Raw genomic sequence first — 16,770 nt, forward strand, 5'->3', positions numbered from 1 at the left:
AGTGGGGGCTGTAGTACTCTATGCCACTTGGACATAGGCCGGGGTCTGATAGCCTTGGTTGGGTCGCCTGGAGAGGAGGGTGTCTGTTGTTGGAAGACCCGAAACACCCTGAGATCCTAGGTAACAACACTGTTGATGTGTCCAGGTTTGCATCAGTAGATGTATTATTGCGACCATAGGTCGCAGTGTATACTGTCAGAACCGGCACAGCTTGTCCGTACGGGTAACGCCTGACCATTGTGGTTCCCCTGACACATCACTGTGACATCACAGGTGACATCACATTGATGTCAGTTGCTCAGAACAGGGATCTCCATATACAGGTGACATCACAGTGGTGTGGCTGGTTCAGACAGGGATATCCATGTATGTTGTGATATCATGGGAACCACTCTATGCCCATATGTGGAGATCCCTGATGTCATCAATATTAAGCCCATATCTAACTTAACTTCATATGGGAATGCCCATATATGGAGGAAAACAGCCCATATCTGTGTTCAGACAGGGATCTCCATGTATGGGCATAAAAGGGATTGTATCCTAGTAAGACGCCTCAAGGCGCCATGCGACCTCGCCCTAAAGGCTCGCCCTAAAGGCATCACTGGCCTTCTGGCCAGTGATGTATATCGGACGAGTTACCCATATGGAGACTCCTGGTACCCATATATGGAGATCCATATGGAGATATACTGTGAGACCTCAAACATGCTTACTTAGTTATTCGTTATGTGAAAATCCTATGACAATTCCTTATGCCAATACATGGAGATCCCTGTTAATATTGATGACATCATCAGGGATCTCCATATATGAGCATAAAAGAGATTCTGTTAGAGTGGTTCCCATGACATCACAACATACAATCCCTTGTATGCCCATACATGGAGATCCCTGTCTTTACCCGCCACACAGATATGGGCTGTCTTCCTCCATATATGGGCATTCCCATATGAAGTCCTGATGTCACATGTGATGTCACAGTGATGTGTCAAGGGAACCACTAGTGTCACTAGTGTATAGACAGAGATACGGACAAGCTGTGACCGTTCACATGCTAAACTGCGACCTACGGTTGCAATCTTGGCCAGACAACCAAGACATGGCGCCTGACCATGGCCCTGGCTAGTTTATTTACTGATACTTCAAATAATTGTAGTGGAGTAAAAGTACACCATTTGCCTCTGAAATGTACTGAAGTAGAAGTAAAGTAAAAGTACTGAAAATTGGAAATACTCTAGTAAAGTACAGTAAGTACAGTATTAGACACTTGAGTACATTACTTGAGTAAATGTACTTACTTAGTTACTTAACACCATTGGAGACTTGAACAATCTGTGCCAAGGTGCATTGAAACTGCTGGCGATGGTGGGCCAACACCTTATTTAAGACACTTTGTGTTGGTTTTAACTTTAATTTGTCGCCCGTCTGATACTTTTTCAGTGGTTAAATATGGTTCAGATTCACCTTAGGAGTGGCTATTGTGTTGATGCTACTGCTAGTATTCTCACAATTTTCTGTTACTAGTTACATGTGTGTGTCCATCAGGACACCTAATAGGCCCACTTATAACCACTTAAAGGGCAAGAACATAAACATAAAAACATAAGAATGTCAACTTCTTGTTGATTTTACAATTTGAATATCCGGTTCTACGGATCCAGTCTGGCTTTTCTAATCCTAATAAAACTAGCAAAATCATTTTTATACATTTTTATATAAAGATAAATAGTACTGGGGGCGGCAGGGCACCCACTGGGCTAGTGGTCCAGGCGCATACCACATAGGCTCTAATGCCTAGTAGAGTGTTGCAGGTTCGAATCCCGATCCCGACCATTGTTGCTGTATGTCACTCCTCATCTCTCTCCCTGTTTCCTGTCTGTCTACCTACTGTACTATCAATGAAGGCAGAAAAGAAAAGAAAAGGAAAAGAAACATTTATATATATAGTAATGGTTTTTGCGATGTTGTCTGAATAATCTTTGTTTCCGTTCCCTTTAAGTCCTACAGTACTTTTTTTTAATAGCAAAAATCTGAAATCTTTGTTAATTTTTTAATTATTTGGACAATTCTTTTTTTCCTACAAGGACATGCCCCCCAAAAGTAGGGACACCAGGTTGAAAGTGATGAAATGAAAGCTTAGCCCTCGCTGCACACCGCAGACTCAGAAATACACAAAACCACCACATACTGTTAGAGTCCCCTCTGTAGCGCTATTTACAATCTCCTGTATATACTGTACTACCGGCCTTGAGTTGCCAATCGAGCTTATGGCCAGGGGTATAATGATGTATTCATTACTTGCAATGCCCACACACTTACCTGCCTCAAGGGTGCTGTAAGTGTCTGACAGAGAGTGAACATCAGCGTGACGGAATCCACGCGTCTAACCAGGAGATTCAAGGGATTTGCTGCGGTTGTACAGGCTATTTGTAGATGTTCTTTCTTTCTTTCTTTTAATGGTAATCCAAAAAATTGAAAACACTAATGAGAAAAACCATTCGGTTGATTAACACATACAGAGCTTAATCAATGCCATTAATCACCTGACATGATTCCGTTATGCATTCAGATTGGCTCCTAGACTATGATTGAAGACATGCGTGTCTTGGCGCGGGGCGGAGCATTATTTGCGAGCATGAGCGCAGCCGGGGCAGCTGTGGTTTTGGGAGAGTAGAAAGCATGTAGAAATTGATTCTCGGTGCACTCCTCCACTAATATGATGTGGGTGGCTGCCCACAAGCTGCGCTCTGTCTCCCATTCTCCTCAATCAGCCACAGTGCAGCAGTGCTGACAACATTAACACAGCCTTCACATCTGCAGGGGCTTGCACTGTTTCACTGACTTTCCAATTGACGCTTTATTTACATGGCACTTATATGGTCCGTCTTTGTAGCCAGTGTTGTAAAAAGTACCCACAATTTATACTTAAGTAAAAGTATCAATACAGCAATGTAGAAATACTTTGTTACAAGTAAAAGTGCAGAATTCAAAATGTACTTGAGTAAAAGTATGAACGTTTTGGCATCCAAATGTACTTAAAAAAAGTACAAAATGTTTGAAAATAGCAGATCTACAAGCTCACAACGTGTCGCATCGCAACACGTTGTGAGCTTGTAGATCGGCTATTTTCAAATAGCCAAGGGATAAAATAAGGCTAAAGTGGTTAATGTATGTTTTTTATATTATAATTTATATCTGCAAAGTGTAGTGAATGTAGTGGAGTAAAAGTACAACATTTGGATCCAAGATGTAGTGGAGTAGAAGTAAAAGTATTGGAAATTGGAAATACTCAAGTAAAGTACAGGTACCTCAAAGTTGTACTTTTAAGTACAGTACTTAAGTAAATGTACTTAGATACTTTACACCACTGATTGTAGTGCATGTGAATTCCCCACTGTCCCCCTCTAATAGGAGTGTCACGCATCAGTATAAGTGAAGCCTGTCATTTTCGTGATGGTGCAGTGATTGTTTTAAGGGGTCTTTGGAGTGTGCGTGTGTGTGTGTGTGCGTGTGAAAACAATGCACGTACAGTATGTTTCCTGTTACTGAGTGTTATCTGACAAGTGCAAAATAATTTCATTAAGTGCTGAATTTATAGGCATCTCACACATATTTGTCTTTTGAAGGTTATTATAAAGTTCAGGGAAAATATAAAACTATTGTACTTTGGCAACTCATTAGACTCAACAGCTTGTAGACTAGGGTATCAATAGCGCTTACTTGGAAATTTATGAGCAAATAAGTTGGCTTGTTTTGCAATTTTAGGAGATTCAGTAGTGATTATAATAGATCTTTGGGGCCAGCCGGTGTTGGAGGTTGTTTTTGTTGAAGAACTCATGTGGGGTTAAATGTGAAAACATTTTGCCAAAGTGAAATATTACTTTAATAACACCAGACTCTGCTCCTCCCACGCTTTCTGGTACCTCTGAAGGCCGTCATCTGGATCTTAAATGCAACACCCAGTGATATCCATACTGTAGCTCTGGGTGTGGCCGTGAGGCAGTGGAGGGGCGAGCTCCAAGCATGGTGCACACTGAGAGAGAGAAGGGAAAAGGCAGAAGAAAATTCCCAAACCAGAGATCAGTATGAAGGCTTGAGGGGCAACTACAGTCAATCACAATGAAGTTCATTTGTAAGACAAACATAACCTTCAGTTCCAATTGAACAAGTTGGCCAGCTAGCAAACACTTTTCTGTTCAAAGGGAGGTTCTTCACTTTGGTACCCTTTCTACTGTGATTAGGCCTGTAAATATGTGACTGAACACAAGAAAGAATTACCGGTATGTATGGCACAGTATATCACATACAGTTTTTTGAGAATAAGTCACATACTGACCCTGTTTGACAACTACAGTACATTGAGCTGTGATAGTAACTTTACAGCATATGGCAGCAGCTGAAACAATCTGTCTCCATCCATACACTATTGTTATACTGATTCAGCGGCCCTGCCTTTTGTTTCCCCCAAGCAGGGTTAGATTAATGCTCTGTACTCTTTTATACAGTGTTATACAAAAGAAAAGCCTGTCCCTGGATCCTCAGGGAGCTCTGATGGTTACACTTCTACAGAACAGATGACAACAGCCTTTCATCAAAGCTAACGCTTGCCTTTGCACATTAACCCAAGCACACCCACATGCACAGTGCACGCAAACACGGGCACGCATGTGCGCCCACACGCATTACATGTGCACAGCACATACTGTATACTGTAGAATAGATAGTACAAACACAGTGACAGGTGTGCAGGTATGCTGAGCCGCACATGATCTAAGAATGTGTGCATGCGTACGTGCACATGACGTACTTGTGATGGCCAAATGTTCCCATGAGTATTTTAAAATGTGAACATTTCACATTGTGAGGACCATTGTCCTGCATGGTCCTCACAAAATAAATGATTGTGTTGGTTAAAAATATTACATTTAAGATTTAGGCTGGGGTTAGACGTTACGTTTAGGGGTTGGGAGACGGGAGCTAAGCTTGATTTATACCAAATGTATGCCCAGTTGTGCACCAGAAAGAAAAATAGTGATCATTGTGATCTACAAGATCACAATGCGTCTCTTGACAGTGTGAAATGACACCAATGGACCCTTACGGGTCCATTTGGTTTAATTTTACGCTCTCAAGAGCATTACTTAATTAAGTGTGCCTGCCATGCAATGGCAAAACACTTATTGTACTCGCTCATACTTATGTCAGACTGACTGACAGACGGATGGACAGACAGACAAAAAGTTTGGCGCGTAACTAGTGCCGCACCATTTACGCCACCCCCGCAATATATACATCAAAACTTGCGGCTCGGTCGGGATGGTGTGGATCGGAACCTTTCGTTCCGATCCGCCTTACCGTGGCGACGTAATCGGGAAAGAACGACGCGTAATTGTCCCCATTGACTTATAATGGGACAATGCAAGAAATCACATTCAAGTATTTTTCTCTCGCAAAGCATAGGAGCTACAGTTTCAAACCTCGGAGAGGAGATTCATAATAATTGTAAGAATGTATCGAAAAATATTTACATCACTCGGCCTCATGGCTATAACGGCCCACTTTACCTTTTGCCCTGTAACTCTTGAACCGTAGATCGGAAAATTTAAATTATTTTTTCCCTAGATTCCTTGGGTCGAGACGCATCTCCCCATATAGGCCACGCCCATTTGCGCCAGGCTAGATTTTCCGCCATCTTGAATTTTCTCCAAAACACACTTTTTGCTCTTTTTCCTACATATTTTTTTCAAATGTCACAAAAATCGGTACACATGATCTATGAACCCCTGCAATGAACATACTCAAGGGATATTTTGATAGTCCATACCGTTCGTTCGTAACGGGCTTCCAAAGTTAGCGGGAGGGGCCCGTTTCGCAAACAATAGCCATAAATCACAAACAAAACGTCGAGTCAACACTGAATTTCAACCACAGGTCGCGGGTGGCATATTCAACGAATCCCCAAAAGCATTTCCACTCGGCCTCATGGTGGCGCTATAACGGCCCACTTGCCTCGTAACTCTTGGACCGTAGGTCGGAAAATTAAAATTATTTTTTCCCTTGATTCCTTGGGTCAAGACGCATCTCGCCATATAGGCCCCGCCCATTTGCGTCAGGATAGATTTTCCGCCATTTTTAATTTTCTCCAAAACACACTTTTTGCTCCTTTTCCTACATATTTTCGTCAAATGTCACAAAAAATGGGTACACATGATCTATGAACCCATGCAATGAACATAGTCAAGGGATATTTTGATAGTCCATACCGTTCGTTCGTAACGGGCTGCCAAATTTAGCGGGAGGGGCCCGTTTGGCAAAAAATAGCCATAAATCACAAACAAAAGGTCGAGTCAACACTGAATTTTAACCATAGGTCGCGGGTGGCATACTCAACAGATCCCCAAAAGCATTTCCGCTTCGACCCATAGGAGGCGTCACAAACGTGCCAAACGTAACCGTTTCGTGCCAGAAAGCGTTTTTCAGGGAGGCCGACCCTCTCAAAACGAAACACAGACAATTTGGCGGATTGTCTCACCGTCCAAACCGCTACACAAGGTCGCACATTTAGCGAGCTGCAGGCACACTTGTAAAAATTGACTCTGTCAATTCTAGTTTAGTCTGTTATCTCTCCTATGGCACCACATCAATAGGCTGCTACAGCATTGAACTGTGGACAAAAACGATAACAAAATAGTTTTGGGTCTGAGAGGCGAAATCTCATCAAATGGTGGTCCGTGGCTCAAATGGCGAATAAATAATAATTTGCCTTGATATGAAAGAGGTTGAAAACCACTGGCATACATGTATCTCAACCGGCCACCCAGAAAACCCCCCTGTTTTGGAAATTGACGAAAGGGGAGTTTTTTAATGCCTTTTTCGCCGGAGGCCTGCAAGAATTTATGTAATTGAAAAAGACTTGCCTCGGCTCATTTCGTGTAACAACTCGCTATACTTTCAAGGCCGTCTAATTGGGGTGTGCGGAGGAGAGGGGTGTGGTGAGAGGGGGGTGGGGGGGGGGGGGGGGAGAGAGTTTGGCCGTGAAGGGTAATTTTGTGGGAGATTTTCTAACAGGGAAGGAGACGACTCAACACCAGTATAGATTCATGGAAATGTGAGGCTGATGGGATGTCGCAGCAAATTCTGGGCCCTGAGTACAAGGATTCACTGTGGGCCCCCCATGAATGGGAACGCATTATTATGCATTATTTTGTGCTTTAACCATTGAAAAATAGCAGATATACAAGCTCGATTGTAGATCTGCTGTTTTTGAAAAATCGTGAAAATGTGTGCCGGTCTTTTAAATCCTTCTAAGGTTTTTTTTGTCTGTCATTGGTGCTCAAACCTTTTCATGTGAAGGATCCCCAAAATGATATGTATTTAGCCTCGGAGCCCCATCTCAAAATATTTATTTCCAGGGACCCCCCAGAAGAACATTTTGAGTTACAAATGTTTGCTTAAAAAATACATTATATTCAAAGATTTGCACACATTTTCACAACTTTTCAAAAATAGCAGATCTAAAGCTTGCAGCACGGCACCGAGTCCCTCGCTGTGAGCTTGTATATCTGCTATTTTTAAATAGCTAAAGTATATAACATACAGTAATTAAGGCCCCTCCACCTTGGGCCCTAGTAACTCAGTCCCACTTTCCCCCCCTTTTGACGCCCCTGCTGATGGGTTCTTCTCGCTTTGATAGGTGTTCCACCCTCGCTGTCATCTCCGGTCGGAGGGTGTGACAGCGATGGAGTGTGGGAACAGTGCTGGGTGTTAAACTGGTGTATGCAGTATGTGACCTAATATACTCTTAACTGCCCTATAATCACTCAGATGAGCCATGAAGACTCTTTTTGTCATACGTTGTAAAATAGAAGAGGAAGGTTTGACACTTTCTCAATCCCCTGCCCAGATAACGACACAGAGGTTACAGAGGGACAGCTGAAGGAAGGTGATTGACAGAGTATTTCATGGTTGCCTTTTTCGCCTTTCCACCTCAACGCCTCCATTAAGTCTCTGTGGCGGCTGAGCGAGCACCACAAGTCACGGCTGTGAAACGTCAGATGGAATTGAATGTTTATTCAGAAAGGTGGCAAGTAGAATGGCGGTGGGGGGCGGGTTGACACCGCGCAGTTAAAAATACTTCATGTCAGGTACATTACATTACACGTGCTTACATCCACAGCTAATTCCCAACACCGGTCCCTTCATCCGGCTTACCAACACAATGCCGACAGACCGCTAGAGGAGAATGACAGGGAAACAGCCGAGAAACATCCCTCCGCAGCACGTTTTGTCGGCGAGAGCCAGCAACACACAACCTGTCAGCACATAATGCTTTTATCATCGTGGCATCTAGACACCCCAGCCTGACACTCCCAGATACTGCTTATCGGGGATAAACTATTGACATTCGCTTGCGCGCCATTGTCCTGAATAAGCAATGACACAGACAGAATGGGCTCATGGTTGTCTGCATATTGTTTGAATAGCAGGGATAATACACTCTTTCAGCAGATGGTTTGCCTTTTTCCTCCCAGGTACTTAAAAGTGTAATTTTTCTGGAATCGTTTGATGAGATTTACAGCCTATAGCACTGTCCTCCAAAGTACACGGGGTCTCAGATAGCACCACATGTCAACTGCCATCCTGCCTTTCCTTCAAGGGACAAGGGCATCCGGAGCTGGGTCATGACAGGTCTTAATTCCTGTGCCCCGCGAACACGTCTCAGTGCAGTAGTTTTACTGTGTCTGAGTCTGAGAAAGCATTCAGCTTTCCCAGACGTCTGCGACCCATGGTGCTATCAAAATGTTTTGCTCTCTAAAGTCACCCTCATGATTTACCAATTATACGCATCTGTGTTTCCAATGGGAATCCATTTTGGGTGAACATATAAAGAGGGCTGTTTTATAAGTGAGCTGTAAAATGTGATATCCCAGAGTGATCCAATGTGCTGAAGTGTAAAGACTTTGCAGAGATAAACTGTAAATCATAAACAGTCTTGCATTTATGTAGTGCTTTTCTAGTCTTTATAATGACAAAGGCAACCATGTGAGTAGTTAAAGGTTCAGTGTCTTGCTCAAGGACACTATGACACAGGACCAGGCGGAGCTGGGGTTTGAACCATTAAACGTCCACTTGACAGCCAATCCTTTTTTTTATCTCTGTGACTTTGTTCTATGTTGCCAGTTTTTGGCTTGACCGCAACAGCGGCTCCAGGTCAATAAAAGTGAATGTCTCTGACTGAGTCACAGAGTAACCTATGAAGTTACACCATTGGTTGGCCATTTGACCGAACTTGTTAATCATTTGACACTAGGGCTTGTGCTTTATGTTTGTACTTGGTCAATTAAATAATCTCCAACCCTTCGTTCCAGTCAACAAAAACCTGAGCATCACTGACCAGCTACAGTATATACTGCTATTCTTCGATTGTACATGTCGTGCATATAATATAATCATGGGTCATCAACATGTCCGTACACGGACAAATGTGTCTGTGGCAAAGACTTGGTCTTGTCCGTGGCAAATTTTACACACCATTATAATGGTCTCATTTTGATCATAAGACCCAATTACTGAATCTCCAGATTTTCTTCAGAATATGTATGACACTATGTATGGCATATTAGGAGTCCAGCTAGTACTAGTGGTTCTCAAATGTTTTATTTGCAAGGACCCACATAACTCTGAGAGTGTACAAATGAACACTCTCGGTTACAGACCTGTTATGGTCATTCAGGGGTAGGGCTAGCTCTTTATGTGTTTCTGGTAATATTATTGTTCGCTCATTTTGTATGTCCACCACAAGCCAGCATGGCGATGACCCCTGAATGTGTCAAACAAAGCCAGATAAAGCTAACCTGTGATGGTTCCCAGCTCTGTTGTATCATTGTACTATAGTCCTCACCATGGTCCAGTTTGGCCTTGTTTTAACGGACCTCTGTGCTGAAGCCAAGCACTACCCTTTTATTCCGCTCCATGAGCCAGGCTTGATTCACTGCTGTCTGGAGCCAATTCAAAGGTTCAGACGACTGCCATTCACACAAGGAACGGTGCCTTTGTCCCCAGAAATTTGCTCTGGTTTTTGGCTTCAAAGACTGATATTGTTTCCTCCTCCTCCTGGAGGAGTCATTTTGTGTGTCGGGCAGGTATAAAACAAAACAACACAGCCAGCCACCGAGTTCTCCCCCCAGGCTCAGTTAGGTCAAGTTTGACTTGCCCAAAAAAAATCACCTTTCACCCTTCCTCCCATCTGAGGACTCTAGACGCACCGTGTCATGCCCTTTGGCCCCCGCAGGCTGTCGGGGCCCAGCCATGTTTAATGGCTTGTCATGGTCCCAGCCGTAACATTAAATCAACCCTTGGTGCGTGTTTTATTTATTTTATATTTTATTTGTTTAAATAGATAACACACCACCACCCTCCAAGAAATCCAAAACCAGGGATCAAAGTAAAGACGGCGACAAAGGGTGTTCATTTAATTCATATTAGTATAAAAAGTATGTAGTATGAATTATATCAACACTCAGGAGGATTTCACTGTGTATGTATTAAAACCACGTGCGCCTTTTAGTACCTGTGTGCTATTCTTATGTTATTTATGACGCCTGGTTGTTTTAAGCACATTGCGCCTAGCGTCTCCCTTTGATGCCAAAACCTACATGAGAGCGCGTTTTGCGGCACATTTGTTTTGTGTGTGAGGTAATGTAGCGAGTTTCTGGTCAGTAATCTCCATCGCTCTCTTGTGCCAAGTTCCTCTTTGGGGAAATGAATACAAGATGAAGCTTGGTTCTTTTTTAAAAAGAATGTTTTCTTAGCAGGAAACGTGTTTAAGAAGCCATTATCTGGTGGTTCTGCAGTTTCAGCCCCTTTGGATGTGTAATATTGAAACAATTATTGGCTTCTCCGATACGATGGACCAAAGATAATTAGATTCTTACACTGGAGGGTGTTAGTAGGCAATTAAAACCACACACCGTCCATTTGTCTTCCAGCCTTAAGGTTGCACAGACTTTTGAAGATAGCACTTGGTGCTGTTGTCTTTGGGGAAATAGCCCTTCTACCTGATTGTGAGTATAGCGACGCACTGTGAGCTTGTAGATCGGTTATTTTCGATACACAACAACGCTGTACGACGGAGCATGAAGACCTTATGCACGGCAAAGCGGACCGGACCAGATTGTAACAAGGACATAAACACATCCAGTTTGTTGTTGAACAAAACAGCAATCACCCCTTTTCACTGCGTTGTCAACGCACCTATTCGTAATCCACAGCAGTATAATTCAATATGATTCACAAATTCAATCACAAGCATTAGGAGGGGGCATAAGTATTTTGTAATAATCTTTATAAATCCTAATTTATCAGGCCCGGCAGCTTAATAGCAACTAATCCATTCACAATAGGGCTTGGCACAGCTTTTCCCCAGCATGGGAACACTCAGTCCTTCAGACAACCTCTCTCACAGGAAGCAAATGAAATGATTTTGAGCTATATAGTGTTGGGCGCCTGGGAGGTTAGCTGTGATTGTATGCGGCAAATAAGAAGGATTAATCATAGAGAGCACTCAGATAGTCAAGATAACGCTGTGCAGGAGGAAGACGATGATTGCAAGTGCAAGGCAGGTATGTGACACCGCTAAGTGCGAGTTCTGTTATGTGAGACTACACTGTATGATTCAGACCTTGAAGAGGCCCACACACCGCCTTTCAAAGAAATGACTGTACAGGCTGGACCACACATCACAATCTTCTCCAGGACCACTTGTGTGGTTATGGTTCACATGTTTATAGGATTTCTTGGTATTTGACTAGCAGAGCTGCTGGAGTGTTCGTCAATAGTTCCGGGTCAATGTTAACCACTTAATCCCTATTTAATCTACCTTAGGTGTTGCACGACATGTATCATTATGACGCATTGAGCTTCTAGATCAGCTATTTTAGTTGTTCAATTTGTATTTGTTTTGCTATACAAATTGGCAGGCCCAGAATAGGCCCAGAATATAGGGACGGTGCAGGTTGAAAGCAGTAATGGAAAAAAGTACTCACATTTGAGTAAAAGTACAAAAGTATTGGCATCAAACGTACAATATTTGGATTCGAGATGTAGTGGAGTGGAAGTAAAAGTGTTGGAAATTGGAAATACTCAAGTAAATTACAAATACCTCAAAATTTTACTTAAAGTAAATGTACAGTACTTTGTTACTTTCCACCATTGGTTGACGCCTTCTCTCCAGTGAGAGCCCCAGCACCACCCCACTCCTGCACCACCCCACTCAAGCACCACTCCACCCCACCAGGCATGTGCACACATAGACATCAAAGGGGGCTTGAGCCCCTGCCCTTTTATCCGTCTGTAAAAAGTGCCCTCTCCAGAACCATAAATGCAGTGTTTAACTATGGTGAAATAAATGCAAATGCCTTCTTTCCATGTCATACCCAAAGGCAGCATTCAAGAGAATTGTCATGTCCAAACTCTCCTGAACTTGAATGCAGCATCTTATATGGAAAAGAATTTCCCTCTCTGTGTAGAAATCCATGCCTTACACCACATCTCCAGTATTGACATCATTATGCCTAGTTCAGTGTGGTATCAAGCACCGAAAATAGCCGACTTGTGAGCTTGGAGGTCTGCTATTATCGATATTTTCACCAAAAGGCTCTTTTAGAAATTTCAGCCCCTGCCTCTCTGACATTCTTTGCACGTCCCAGCACCCCACCCCACCCCCTCAATGTCCGATGGCCCTGCAGAATGCTTTTATCCACTACACACTAATGGTGACAAACACACTCCAGCTTGTCCTATATGGTAAACAGTAACACACTACAGCAGACCACACATAATGATAGGGCTGCTCCGACCCACGTACTGTGATCGCTACACATGCAGTTGTTCTTACTGTGGCGCCATGTCAAAGCAAGGGGCTTGATTTGGTCTCTGCAGGTTGCAAAGAGAGATGATGGTAACGAACAGACACTTTCTTAACAACACCATCTGTGTTGGTCTGTTGTCTGTTCAGCAGCAGGAATGTTGATGAGGCGGCGAAGCTGTATGCATCTAAACCAGAAATCGATTACAGTACATAGTTTCTAAAGAAAATAAATCTCTCTGTTGACCACAGTTGTGTGTAATGCTATGCACACATACTGTACAGTGTACAACAAGCCACATTGTATTGTAACTCACATGAAATTCAAGAACTGCATGTCCATACAGCCATCCTGTGAGCCACATCAGACAAACCCGGGAGTCAAATATCAGCCGAACGCCGATAAAGAGCACAGCTAGGGGAGCATCTTGAGGGCACGCCTAAAGTTGGCAAGAAGCACCACGGTGTCTATTATTTTGGTACCTGATTAGGTATTAGTGAGATTAGTGGATGTCATGATGGGACGGGCAGAAATGTACTAAAGACGCAGAGCCTGAGATCGATATCTGGCTGAGGCAGAGTCCACTTGGCATGCTGGACGTCTAGGAGGAAGGGGATGTAGACGGAGATGAAACTACATGGGAGAAACGTAGAAGTATGACAAGACATAAAGATGGATGGATCATTAAATGAATGGGTGGACACAAAATTGATATAGTTGTAATGTTGAAATGGAAATGTAGGTACTCTCTTTCTCTTTCACACACACACACACACACACATACACACACACACACACACACACACACACACACGCACACACACACACACACACACACACACACACACACACACACACACACACACACACACACACACACACACACACACACACACACACACATTGCATGCATGTACAGACGGTACACAAACCTTTTCTTTTCCCCCAAATGTAAGAGGTCTTTGAACGACAGCTTTTGGTCATATGGGTGCACTCTGTATTTTCCACGTCTCATGAATTTTTCAGGGTTCTTGTTTTTTTCTCACTCTCTCTTTCCTTTCTTTTTTTTTTTTTTGTCCTTCGCTCCAGTTGGCTTTAATGGAAGGAAAAGCAGACAGGGTCAGAGGAAGAGATAGAGCGTAACTAGGCTGTCTGAGAAAGCGCTCGCGAGTGTGTGTAGCTCTGTGCGCCCGCATGTTATTCACATTATTATTCACATTCACTGGCTGTGAAGAAGGCACTGAGCGCTGTCGTATTATTTGGTCTTCTTTTCGTAGCACTGGCCCGTGGGTCAAGCCTATAATACTCGGCCAGTGTCATGAAAATAGCCGATCTACAAGCTCACGATGCTTCGCAGGGGTGTCGCACCTTCTTTTCAGATATACAAGCTGTGAGCTTGTATATCTGCTATTTTTCAATAGTTAAAGTATGAAATAATTCCAGGCCCCTCCACCGTGGGCCCCAGTAACTCAGTCTCACTTTTCCCCCTCTTGTGACGCCCCTACTGCTTCGCATCACGATGTGTTGTGAGGATGTAGACTGGAATTTTTTTGTGTTTTACGACACCGTCGTACAATGAAGTATAAATCAGGCTTAAGGCAAACAGAGCGCAAAATATGTACAATAGCCTATATAGCTAGTACAGTATGGTCCAGCTATCAGCCTCTAAATTGTTTATGTCCTTGTGATACATCTGTAACTGATGTGGGCATGAATAAGTCATAATATGTTTCAGAGTGTGTGTATGTGATTCTCTGCGTTGGATCTTGAATTTACGCAGCCTACTGTAGCGTCTGTCACTCACACAACGAATTATAGACAAATGTATACAGAATTATTTCTGGTGGCATTCAGGGAGAATGTGGACACTTCAAGGCAATATTATGTAGCATTCTGTTTCAGCCTTCCAGCCTGCAGTGTATTCCTATTACACCCTGGAACACAATATGGAGACAGCACTTTATCTGTATCACTATCAAGCAAACGCTGTGACAATGCTGCCACCTGCTGTTTGGTCCTCGTGACTGAACACCCTCAGTCAAGGTGGCAGCAAAGCTTAGCTCAGTGCAGAAATTGAGCTTTGATTGCAGCTCAACTCAAAACCATTATGACATCACATGTTCCCAACCTAGAATCCGATTTTGTCTGTGTTTGCATATGTGTGTTCTGGCCAGTATACCTTGGTTCTTGCCCTTTATCACAAATCTAATGCGGCTCCATTCTGTTAGCTGGATAGGGTTGATCTAATTACATAGAGATTAGCATTTACGCTCCTTTGTCTTATGTGACATATTATTGTTGCTTGGGATCACTGAAGACAAATACAGCAGTCGTGGCCGTCGTGCATAATTTCTAAACGTAGTATAACCTTTTGTCTGGCCTGTGGGCCAACTACTCAGGCATTCATCTCAACCTCCTCCACTCCCAGTGAAGTATTCTCTTCAGCCTTGTGGCCGTGGCTCCATCCCACACTGCCAATCATGATTAATAAAAACGATTGCCATCTACTCTGTGTCACCAACATTCTATTTGATGGACAGAGGCACTCGAGACAAACACAAGGCTCTGGTGGAACTGGTCTTTCTCCTATTAAATAGAGGCTGGCATTTTTATTGTTCTGAGTGCAGGGCAAAATTGCATAGATATGAAAAAATGGTTTCTCTCTGCAGCTTGTTAAAAAAGCAATTATAGGAGCTGCACAATAGCCATTGTGGAGCATGTTCGCTTATTGGTGTCATGGCTTTCATTTACTCAATTTGTCCCAAATGTCATTGGTGTGTGTGTGTGTGTGTGTGTGTGTGTGTGTGTGTGTGTGTGTGTGTGTGTGTGTGTGTGTGTGTGTGTGTGTGTGTGTGTGTGTGTGTGTGTATGTGTGTGTGTGTGTGTGTGTGTGTGTGTGTGTGTGTGTGTGTCTGTGTCTGTGTGTCTTTGTGTCTTTGTGTGTGTGGGAGACAGAAAGACAGGCGGAGGAAGACAGTGCCAGAAAGCGTTGAAAAGAATGTGTGGAAAATATTGGAAGGCTGGATGGCAGATGCAGTTGGGCGTGTAAAAGTTGTTCCGTGTTACTGTTGAACTTCTGTTTCACCTTTACATTAAAGGATCACATTTCAGCTCTGCTGTCTGAGATGATGCAAGATGACACTCAGTTTATTCACTTATAAGCCCTGCAGTTTTTTAATACGCGCGGGAGTTCTAGATCTGCTATTTCCTCTATTTTGCTTTTATTGTCTCCACCAGCCGAAGGCTGAGGGAGAGTATGTTTTCCCCTCCGTCCGTCCGTCCGTCCGTGCGTGCGTCCGTGCGTCCGTCCGTCCGTCCGTCCGTGCGTCCTCGCAGTTTGTGAGCGCCTAATCTCAGTCGCCGTTGGCCCGGACGCTGCCAAAGTGAGCACACACACTCCCTGGATGTCAATCTAGAACCTCTGCCCTAAATTTTTCAAATGGGCCTTTTCTAGCGCCACCTAGTGGCCGATGTTCGCAAAACACATTTCGGTGCACTACTCTTCCAGATTTTGTCCAAAAATCCTACAAATCGGTAGGCAGTTTCTCGACAGTCATGTGATCGACACGGATCTGTCCGATTTTTCATATTCCATCCTGATTGGCTAAGATTGGCTTCCAAAGTTTGTAGGATTGAGCCGTTTGGAACAAAATGCCTCAAATCACAAACGCAAAGTGCAATTATCATGAAATCGCGCACACACGTTCCCACTAGGCCGAGGAAGAAATGCCACTTAATTTTTTTTAAATCAGCCTCATGGTGGCGCTATAACAGGCCGATTTGTGGTTTTACCTATAACTCCACCGATCAGTTTCACACTTTGTAAGCGCACTCCCTAGAGGCTAAGGATAAACCTTTGCCCTGCATTTTTCACATCAGCCTTTTATAGCGCCACCTTTGG

At 43.4% G+C, this 16,770-nt stretch overlaps 1 protein-coding gene across 2 annotated transcripts in view; it reads left to right on the forward strand.

The window, feature by feature from the left end:
- macrod2 (mono-ADP ribosylhydrolase 2) overlaps positions 1-16,770 on the forward strand; it is a 734,857-nt gene that overhangs the window by 680,425 nt on the left and 37,662 nt on the right. The window lies entirely within an intron of this gene.

The sequence above is a fragment of the Nannobrachium achirus genome, assembly GCF_963921795.1.
Source record: "Nannobrachium achirus genome assembly, chromosome: 13".
Lineage (NCBI taxonomy): Eukaryota > Metazoa > Chordata > Actinopteri > Myctophiformes > Myctophidae > Nannobrachium > Nannobrachium achirus.